Below are 10,432 nucleotides of genomic sequence, written 5' to 3'. Positions count from 1 at the left end.
TGTGTGTGTGTGTGTGTGTGTGTGTGTGTGTGTGTGTGTGTGTGTGCATGCCCACACATGTGTAGGTACATGTGGAGGCCAGAAGAGGGCATCAAGTGTCTTTTTTCTATCACTCTGCCTATCCTTGGAAGCAGGGTCTCTTTCTGAATTAAAGGCTCACCTTCTCTCCACTAAGCTGGGACCCAGCCAGCACCAGTGTTCCCTCTGGCTCTGCCCTGCTCAAAGCCGCAGTTACTGACGTACGTAGGATGCTTGGCTTTTAGGTGGATACCGGGATCTGAACTCTATTCCTTGTGATTGTACAGCAAACATTCTTAATGCCTGGGACATCTCACCAGCTCCCCATGCTTTGTTTTTAATTTTGTCTACCTTCTCAAAAAGGTATTTACTAGCCAGGCTGTGGTGGTGCACACCTTTAATTCTAGCACTTGGGAGGCAGAGGCAGGAGGATCTCTGAATTCGAGGCCAGCCTGGTCTACAGAGTGAGTTCAAGGACAGCCAGAGCTACACAGAAATACCTTGTCTCAAAACCAAAGATTTATGTATGTATGTGGGGAGCGGGTGGTCTGTCAGGCTGCTTTTTTATTGAGCCTCTGTGGAAAGAGCTGTTTTCACCCTGGCCTTCACTGGAGTCAGTAACAAGCTGGATGTTTTGCCAAGTCTCCCTCCTTTTGTTTGAGACAGCAGGTGGGATGCTTGTCAAATTCACACCTTTTGTTTGTGTGAGGATCACACAGACAGGTGGTCAAGGTAAACAAGTCTGACTTCTCTGTGAACCCTTCATTGTGCTAAGGTGCTTCTGCTCTGATTTACAAAAGGATTACTGGAATAAACTGGGTGACTAGTTTCTCCTGGAAGCCATCTTGGACAGATCCCATGTGTATGGTGTTGGTTTATTAATTTTCTTTTAGTCCTCACTCCTGACTCGAGAACTGTTCAACTCTGCCGGTGGGCTCTAACATATGTGTTTTCTCTGCAAGTATGTATGAGCACATGTGTGCCTGGCACTAGAAGAGGGTTCAGAGGCCCTGGAACTGGAGTCACAAATGGCTACGAGACACCGTGTGGTCCTGGGAATGAAGGGTCCTTCACAGGAGCAGGAAGAGCTTGAAGGCCCTGAGCCATCTCTCCAGACCCTGTTAAAATGTTTTGTTATGTTTTAATCTGTGCACGTTGAGAGCATGAACATGTGTGCACCCTCCCCTGCAGCATCTGGAAGTCAGACAACAACTTGCAGGAGTTGGTTCTCTCCTTCCACCATGGGGCTCCCTGGGATCAAACTATTACTTGCTGAGCCATCTTGCCAGCTCCCAAAGGAGGCAAAATCTAAACCATCCTGCTGTTGCTTTGAGACGGGGGTTTGTGGATACTAGGTGGGCCAGGAGCTGGCTGAGGTGAGGATGATGATGGCAACATGATCCTCCTGCTTCCACCACCTCAGTGGCTCAGATCAAAGGCCTGGGCACCATCATTCTGGTTTAGTGTCAAGCACTAAACCCAGGGCCTCTGGTATGATAGGTGGATAACTACCAACTGAATCACATCACCAGCATCCTTGTCTTGTTGTTGTTGTTTGTTTGTTTGTTTGTTTAAAAAAAACAACACCTTAGGGCTGGAGAGATGGCTCAAAGGTTAAGAGCACTGGCTGTTCTTCCAAAGGTCCTGAGTTCAATTCCCAGCAACCACATGGTGATTCACGACGCTCTATAGTGAGATCTGGTACCCTCCTCTGGTGAGCAGGTAATAATAAATCTTAAAACAAAACCTTAGAAGTGTGTGTGTGTGTGTGTGTGTGTGTGTGTGTGTGTGTGTGTGCCTGTGTACTAGCTAATATGTATACAAGTAAATAAGTGTGGTACATGTGCACAAAAAAGCCAGAGGTTGACATGCTCTTCAATCAGGCTCCAACTTATTTTTGGCTAAATTGGCTGTCCAGCTCCAGGGATTCCCCCTGCCTCCACCTACCCAGTCTTCCTTGCATAGCTTTTCATGGATCCTGGAAACTGGATTCAGGCCTCCATGCTTAAATGGCACTTTATAGCTCCCCAGCCCTGTGTTCTGTTTTGAGATAACGACTTGCTATGTAGGCTAGGCTGGCCTCAAGCTCATGATCCTGCCTCAGCATCCTGACTGCTCGAATTACATGCTTGACTTCCAAATCCAAATGCAGAGGCAGGGAGCCCAAAGGTGGCTTGGGTATGGAGACTGGTCTCGATGGCAGTCTGCAAGACAGAACACAGGGCCCTTTGCAGAAGAGGCAGGTCAGATGTGTAATGCCATGTGCTGCCATAGCTGAGCTTTTGCTCTGTGAAGCTGATCCACCTTTCCCCTGATAATCGGGATGGAGCCTATTTTGAGTGACTGAAACTTAAAGTTTGTCAGAAGGTACACACTGACTCCTCTGACAATGAACAGGGAACTGCCATATTCAGAAAGAGCCAGGGGGTGGTGGTTGGGGTGGGGCCCTGCAGCACAGTGCTTAGCCAGAGTCTACATCACTCTTGGTAAATTCTAGGTAAGTGAGCTGCACTTAAGTTTTGCCTCAGCCCCTCACTGGGGGACTCTAGGCAAGCATGAGGTACACTTTCTGCTCAAATACCGCCCCCCTCTCATGAATGTTATCTAGCATGTGTGTCTGTGTCCCATGTGCATACATGGTACCCATGGGAGGCCAGAGGAGAACAGATGGCTATGAGCTATCATGTTGAGTGCTGAGGACAAACCAGATCCTCTGGAAGAGCAGCCAGTGCTCTTTACTGAACCATCTCCATTCCTCCTTCTGTTCTCTATTTCTTTTTTTTTTTTTTTTTTTTTTTTTTTTTTTCTGAGTCAGGGCTTTTCTGTGTAGCCTGGACTACTTGTCTGGGTGTCCTGGACTAGGACTTGTAGCCCAGGCTGACCTTGAACTCACAGAGATCCACCTGCCTCTGCCTCCTTGAATGCTGGGATTACAGGTACCACCACACCCGCACACCCGACTCCTTTTTTTTTTCCTTTGTATTTTGAGACAGAGTTTTGATAAATTACTCAGGTTGACTGTCCTGCCTCAGTTTCTGGAATATGTGGGATTGCAGGCTTGCCCATCAGGCCTGGCTACTTGCTGGACTCTTGAACACAACGTTCCTGAAGACACAAAGATCCTTGCAATGTGAGGGTGAGACATTTCTCAGCAGCTACTAGCTTCTGAAATCTAATCTTAGTCATGAAAAGTTACCTGTAAAACCTCTACTCATTTTCTAAGTTGAACACATTTGAGCTGCAATGGAAACCATGAGCAAAATGAAAATTGGGAGTAGGTTGAGGCAGGATAAAAAGTTATGCTGTGAAGTATGGTTGTATGTGTTTAAGAGGAGGATATCAGGAGTGTTTTCCTCTAGTTCTCCACCTTAATTTTTGAGACAGGCTCTCAAGTGTCCACAATGCTGGGACTACAGTTTCTAAATAGATACTGGGGATTTGAATTCAGGTTCCTCTTACTTTCAAAACAAGTGCTTTTATCAACAGAGCCATCTCTCTAGCTCCTGAACTGGTCTGTATTAGGGAAACCCTGCATCAAAGTGACAAAGTGAGGGCCAGAGTGATGGCTCTGCAGTTTGATCTCTGGAACCCACACTGTAGGCGGAGAAAACTGGATCCCACAAGTTGTCCTCTGACTTCACAATGCACTGTGGAATGTGCACTTTCAGATACAAAACAAAGAGATGTAACAGAGCCATGTTTTAAGAGAAGGAGCTGGAGCCGGGCATAGTAACACACGCCTGGAATCCCTTGGGGAGTCACTTGGGGAGGCAGAGGCAGGCAGATCTCCGGTGAGTTTGAGCCCAGCCTGGTCTACAGAGTGATTCCAGGACAGCCAAAGCCACACAGAGAAACCCTGTCTCCACAAACCAAAACCAAAAAAAAAAAAAAAAAAGAGGGGGAGAGGGGGCACAAAAAAAAATTTAAAACACAAAAAACCCAAAAAAAAAAAAAAAAAAAAAAAAAAAAAGTGAAGGGAAAGGAAGAGAGAGAGAGGAGGGAGAGGAAGAAAAGAGGAGATGTGGAGACCATCAGCGGACATGAGCATGCTTTATTCTCTATGTTCCCGGCTGTCCTGGAACTCACTATGTAGACCACTCTAACTTCCAACCCACAGAGATCTGTCTATCAGAGCTATTAGCTGGAATTAAACTCATGCGCCACTACAGCGAATGTATATGCTTTAAAGAGACACATAGGTCAAAGAGCCCTGGGCTCACTCCTAGTAGACTTTGGGTCTGCAAGGGCATGGAGTGAACCTCAGGTGTGATCTATTAAGTTGTATGAGCCGGACTGAAGAGATGGCTCAGTGGTTAAGAGAATATACTGCTCTTTCTGAGGACCTGAGTTTGAGTCCCACCAGCATACCCATCAGGCGGCTTACAATTGCCTGTAAACCCAGCTCCAGGGGAACCAGGGGAACTCTGTGGGTACTTGCATTCACGTGCATATAGCCACACATAATTAAAATAATAAAAATAAATCTTAAAGAGAAAGATGTATGACTCTAACCCCAAATCCCCACTAATTCTAAGTGAGGACTGCCATGGGTTTTTTTCAACAGGGTAGCATGGGGCAGCACTCTGCAGGTGGGATCCAGATGATTAATCTCTTCAGGACAAGCCTGCATAGCAAAGGCACCCTGTGGGAAGCTTGACATCAGACAATAACTCCTGTGTTCAGAGCCACCCACGAAAAGCTTACCTAAGACTGTTAGAAAATGCGTAGCCAGGCAGGTTGTGGTACAGGCCTGTGGAGGCTGAGTCAGGAGGAGTAAGAGCTTCAGCCAGTGTGGGCTGCAGAGTGAGATGTGTGGGTAAGCTTGGGGACAGGGGGAGAAGGAAGAGATAGTACACACACTAGTGAGATTAACTCAGGGGTAAAGGTGCTTGCCGCCTGCGCCTACCCAGGACCAGTGCTCCATCCCTGGGACCCACTTAGGGGAAGGAGAGAACCGACTCCTGAAAGTTGTCCTCTGACCCTGACGGGGATGTCGTAGCATAAGCCAAAATGAACAATGCAATTTAAAAGAGAGAAAAAACAGAGGAAAAGAGAGAGAGAACGAACAAAATAGATTCAGAGAGGGAGACCAAGAGAGGAAACATTAGGATGGTCCCCTAAGAGGGTGGGGTGTTTGTGAGGGTCAGCAATGAAGGAAGGACCCCTCAACACACCCACGCCAATACCTAAGGGGTATTGACGAGAAAGAAAGCTAGCATTGGGAAGCATCCCTTTGTCTTGTCCTCCTTGTTCTCAGGCAAGCTGCAGAACCTCAGCTATTATTGGTCAACCAGAGGGCCCCTAGGAAACAGTTCTGTGTTCTTGTCCCTCTAAGGAACAGCAATTGACAATAATACCTTTACGTGTTGGATTTTTAATTTTTGGGTTTTCAAGACAGGGTTTCTCTGTGTAGTCCTTGGTGTCCTGGAACTTACTCTCTGGACCAGGCTGCTCATGAACTCAGAGATCTGCCTGCCTCTGCCTCCTGAGTCCTGGGATTAAAGGTGTGCACCCACAGTTGTTGTTTTGCATGTGTGTAAGAGAGAGGGTTCACTAACTCCGGCTGGCCTGAACCTTGCTATGTAGACCACAAAGATCTGACCATCTCTCTCCCTGAGTGTGGGATGACAGGCCTGTGTCACCATACCTGGCTTCTGAGGCTGTTTATAGGGGTGTCAACTTGAGGACTAGGGTCACATGACACTCATACATGCAGCCAGCAGCACTGTGGACAGTCACAACTTCAAGTTGTCCCCTCCCTTGGAGGAGATTCAGACAAAAACCTCACAACACTCCCTGGGTTAGTTTCAAATGGCAGAACAATGTCACAGTTTGGAAATGAACTTCTTTTCTTTCCTACTCATATAGCACAGAACTAAGTCTGAAATCTGGAGGAGGTAAGAGAGAGAGAGGGAAAAGGTGAGGGAGAGGGAGATAAAACTATGAAAAACAATTCTTGGTCTCCCATACCTAGAGATGCTCACAAGATTACATAGATGCATAAAGCATCAAAGGTGAAGAAAGGGCTGGGGGCATAGCTCAGTGGTAGAGCACCTGCCTAGAATCCCCCAGTGAGGGGCTGGGGTGTGGCTCAGTGGTAGAGCCCCTGCCTAAATTCCCCAGTGAGGGGCTGGGGTGTGGCTCAGAAGTAAAAGGCTTAATTAGCCTTAGGCTGGATCCCCAACATGGCATAAAACTGGGTGTAATGGTGCACAACTGAAATCCTAGCACTGGGAAAATGGAGGCAAGAAGATTAAGATTTTAAGGCCATCCTCTGCTATAAATTCAAGCTCAGCCTGGGTTGCAGGAGACCCTATGTCAAAAACCAAAAACCAAAATCTTAAGCAAAGAAAACATTATAGGGATCCAAGGGAGCCTTGCATGAGTATGTAAGCAGTTGATGAAGTTCCCAAGTGAAGTTAAGGGCTAAGACCTCAGACCCGTGGGAATTGGCAAAGTGTTTCCCCAGGTGAGGCTCCAAGTCACGGCAAAGCCTTTCTCTGGTCCAAGTAGAGTAATTTATACAGTGTGTAAAAACTGGCATCTTCAGCTTCCTCATCCAGATGACTGCAGCCTGGGAGATGGTGGTCAGGTGACTGCAATCCCTGGACACCCTTGCCAGGGCACAGTGTCAGAGGACTCAGAGGTTAGTGTTGCCAGGCACTTCTCAGGTCCTGCAGCTTTGGGATTTCCCTAGGGTGAGGGACAAGAGACACATGTGTCTGCCCCTACAGTGACATCCTACTAAGACACCCCTCTCCTTGTGCTGCACATAATAAACTCACCAAGGGTCCCATTATTGTGCGGTTGGTACTGCTCCATCAGAACATGGCCCAACTAATCCTAGCTTTTTTGTACCCACGTCTGTGTGTCTGTCCCTTTTATGTGTCTGTCCCTTGTTGCTCCAGTCAGGTTTCCAGGACCAACCCATGCAGGAGGAGGTGAAAAACCAAACCAAACAAAAGCCCACAAGAGAAAGAATCTCTCCTTCAAAGAACTCACGGCCCAACAGGGAGCCAGACAAGCAGCTTCTCCAGTTGGCTACTTGCTTCAGTGGCGGGAAACAGAAGGGCTGGCGGCCTGTCACACCCAGCCCACATTAGTGCATACAGACATGGGCAGAAAAGACAGTTGGCATAAATAGACCCTTTGGGTACTGGTGAGATGGCACAGGGGGTAAAATCATATCTTATTCTTGCAGAGGACCAGAGTTAGGTTTCCAGCATCCAAGTGAGACAGCTTACACTTCCTATAAGTCTAGCTCCAGGATGTCTGGCGCCCTCTTGTGACCTCCACAGGCACCTGCACTCACATGCACATGACCCCCCCCCACACTACAGACACACACATATATAAGTAAACACACACATATATATAAGTAAAGATAAAATTAAAATATCAAACAAAACCAAAACAGAACCTCCACTCAAGACAAGATGCGACCCACATGGAGGGTTCTGAGAGGTAGGAGGATAAAGCCATGTTTAGGAAGCCATCCTCTAGCAGGTGGGACAGGAAGGCTGGTTGGTTAAAGGACAAGGAGATGGAAGATTCTTGTGAGTTGGGGCAGCAGCGAGGGGCTAGCTGCAGACAGAAGTAGGGAGATGCTGGACAGTCGCCAACAGTGCCAGGAGATGTGATGGGTATAGCCAGCCACTGCCAAGTCTCTCAGGGCTAGACTACCTTTCACCCAGTGAAATGGCTTCTGGAGGGGCTGGAGAGATGGCCCAGTAGTTAAGAGAACTGGCTGCTCTTCAAGAGGACCCAGGTTCCATTCCCAGAACCCACATGGTGGCTCACGACCATGACTCCAATCCCAGGTGATTAAAGGAAGGAAAGGATTCATGAGGTTAAGAAGCTGCCTTTTCAGGGGATCACAAATGAGGAAGGCCCCTGGGTCCCAGTGTGAGAGTGCAGCTGAGCTAGGATATAAAATTAGCCCAGGAAGTGGTTAGGAGTAGGCTGGGAGCTGCCTGCCTCCAGCTCAGTCTTAAGATAGGCCTGTAAGAGCTGGATGCAGGTGGCGCACGCCTGTGATCCCAGCACTCTGGGAGGCAGAGGCAGGCAGATCTCTGTGAGTTCGAGGTCAGCCTGGTCTACAAAGTAAGTCCAGGACAGCCAAGGCTACACAGAGAGACCTTGTCTTAACCCCTCTCCCACAAAAGAAGAAAGATAGGCCTAAAGGAGACATGCCACCCTTCCATTGTGATTAGCCCAGGAGGTTCAGAGCCACCTTCTTTTCTTTATTTTTTCTTTTTGGTTTCGGAGACAGGGTTTCTCTGTGTAGCTCTGGCTGTCCTGGAACTCACTCTGTAGACTATGCTGGCGCCAAAGTCAGAGATCCGCCTCCCTTTGCTTGCAAGCAAAGGTATGCACCACCTCTACTCAGCGGCGGCAGCTGCCGCTCCTTCTCCTGCCTCTCCAAGGACTGTGATTTCATGGATCACATGGTTTCCATGGTACTGAGAATTGAACCCAGAGCTTCCTGCATGTTAGGCAAAAATATTCTTCTAATTGAGTTACATCTACAGCTTCCTACTGACCCCCTTTCTATTTTTTGGTTTTGTTTTGAGATAAGGTCTTGCTGTGTAGCCCAGGCTGGCTTGGAACTTGGAATTGTCTTGCTTCAGTATTAGGATTATGGGCATGTACCACCAGCTCCATCTCTTACACTTGGGGGTCCCTATCTTGGACCAACACTTGCCCCATGGGGAGGAACACAGTCTGGCCTACATGTTCCCAGACCAGGCTGCTGGAGGGGGAGCAATGAGACAAGATGGAACCCACATGACTGTCAGGCAGCACCAGCTCTAATATTGCTAGCAGACAAATCTTTTTTTTTTTTTTTTTTTTTAATAAGGAGCAGTAGAAAGAAAAATGAGGTCTTGTAGGAAAAACAAAAACAATACAAAACAAACAAGCAAAAAATGGTGAGACTGTTAGACAGTCTCCCACCAGGTTTGTTTTAAACAGTCCCAGGCAGCAGGTTATGGAGTCTGCCTGCTTTAACTTCCTCTAAACATCTGGGGCACGGGAACTGTCTCTTGTCACCCAGGCGCCTGAGAGGTGGCAGCGGCCTGCCAGAATCAGCCACCTGCATTCCTGTCCCTTACTCTAGGGAAGTCTCCGCAACTGCAGAACCTGGCGGCCCAAAGCTTCTGACACTGCACCCTACCAAGGATGTCAAGAGTTTGGGGTCATTGGGCCGCCTCTCTGCCTCTTGGTCATCCTGTCCCTTCCTCTCCCTCCATCCCATACCTGTCCAGGAAGAAGCTCAATCTCCTCCTGTCCAGTGTCCCCGACCCAATTTCCCTACACCCCTTAACTAGGGGTGGGAACCCTCTCCTGCCCCCTTCCAGACCCTCCCGAGACCGAAAGAGGGATAGACGCCACCTCCGCCGCCGAGCACTCACCCTGGCTGGCCAGCCCTCAGCGCGTTTGGCTCCAGGTCTCGGCTCCAGGCTCGTGGCTGGCGTCTGTGTCGCGGCCGGGTGGCCCTGAGGCCCGGCCAGGGCGGAGGACCGGCCCCCTCCCTCTTTCCGCCCGCAGCGGCTGCCTAGGCAACCCTGCGCCGCCGTCACGTGACCCATCCGTGGGGCCCGCCGCAGACCACGTGACCTGAAAGAGCTGGGTGGGGACCTACCCCTCTCACAAGATCTACGGGGTCTTCGTCCCGGCAAAGTGCTTGCAGTCCCCGTAGGGTCCAGATGGGTGGGCCAGAGCGTGGGAGAGCGCCGTTCCCAGCACGGTGATGCCCACCAGCATCTGTGTCTTCACAGCGTGGAGAGGTGGGGACAGGGCGTGAGCGTTGCAGGGTGGGAAGAGAGGTGCAAGAAAGGCTCAGCCTGGCCAGCCACATCCTGGTTTGCCCAGGTTGTGCAGTGACACCTTACACAGAGCTACTGTGGTCAAGTGGGTGGCTCTTGGTCCCAGCAAATAGTGCCTCACACCAGAGCGCAAAGAACACTCACTAATTGCTGAGCTCTGAGCACTTCATGGAAGTCAGAAGAGGGTCGTTTGGACACTATGGGGTAGGGGTGGCGCCACGCCCTTCCACTCCCTGCTGCAGCCACCCTTCTGCCCTTTCTGGTGAACTCTGGGGTTTTACAACCGAGAAACTCAAACAGGAACGGGCTCTGCAGGAAGTACACATTAAGTAACTCTGAAAAACAAGGGGTTCGCCTCAGCGCCGCAGTGGGTGCCTCACAGCCCCTCAGAGTGCTTCCCGTTTGCCTAGTAGGCGGCCGCTGCGCGCTCTATATAGGATTTTTCCATCTTTCGCAATAGCATTGGACTGTGACACATTTACCCAAAGGAAGGAAAAATTCCACCCGTGCTCAAGTTTCCTGACAACCGGGAGCATAAAGATGTTGCTGACATCAGTTTTGACTCCAGTCCCATTAGGACAGGTGAA

At 49.2% G+C, this 10,432-nt stretch overlaps 1 protein-coding gene across 1 annotated transcript in view; it reads right to left on the bottom strand.

Annotated features, from left to right (window-relative positions):
- The window catches only part of Orai2 (ORAI calcium release-activated calcium modulator 2), a 20,093-nt gene extending 10,541 nt beyond the window's left edge, over positions 1-9,552 (bottom strand). The window contains exon 1 of the mRNA XM_055606621.1: positions 9,432-9,552. The gene's annotated coding sequence lies outside the window, so the exon portion shown is untranslated. The remainder of the gene's footprint in view (positions 1-9,431) is intronic.
- Positions 9,553-10,432: the final 880 nt, after the last annotated feature.

The sequence above is a fragment of the Psammomys obesus genome, unplaced genomic scaffold (assembly GCF_907164565.1).
Source record: "Psammomys obesus unplaced genomic scaffold, mPsaObe1.curated_primary_1811, whole genome shotgun sequence".
Lineage (NCBI taxonomy): Eukaryota > Metazoa > Chordata > Mammalia > Rodentia > Muridae > Psammomys > Psammomys obesus.
The sequence above is the reverse complement of the archived record's forward strand: the minus strand, read 5'-3'. Positions and strand labels throughout refer to the sequence as shown.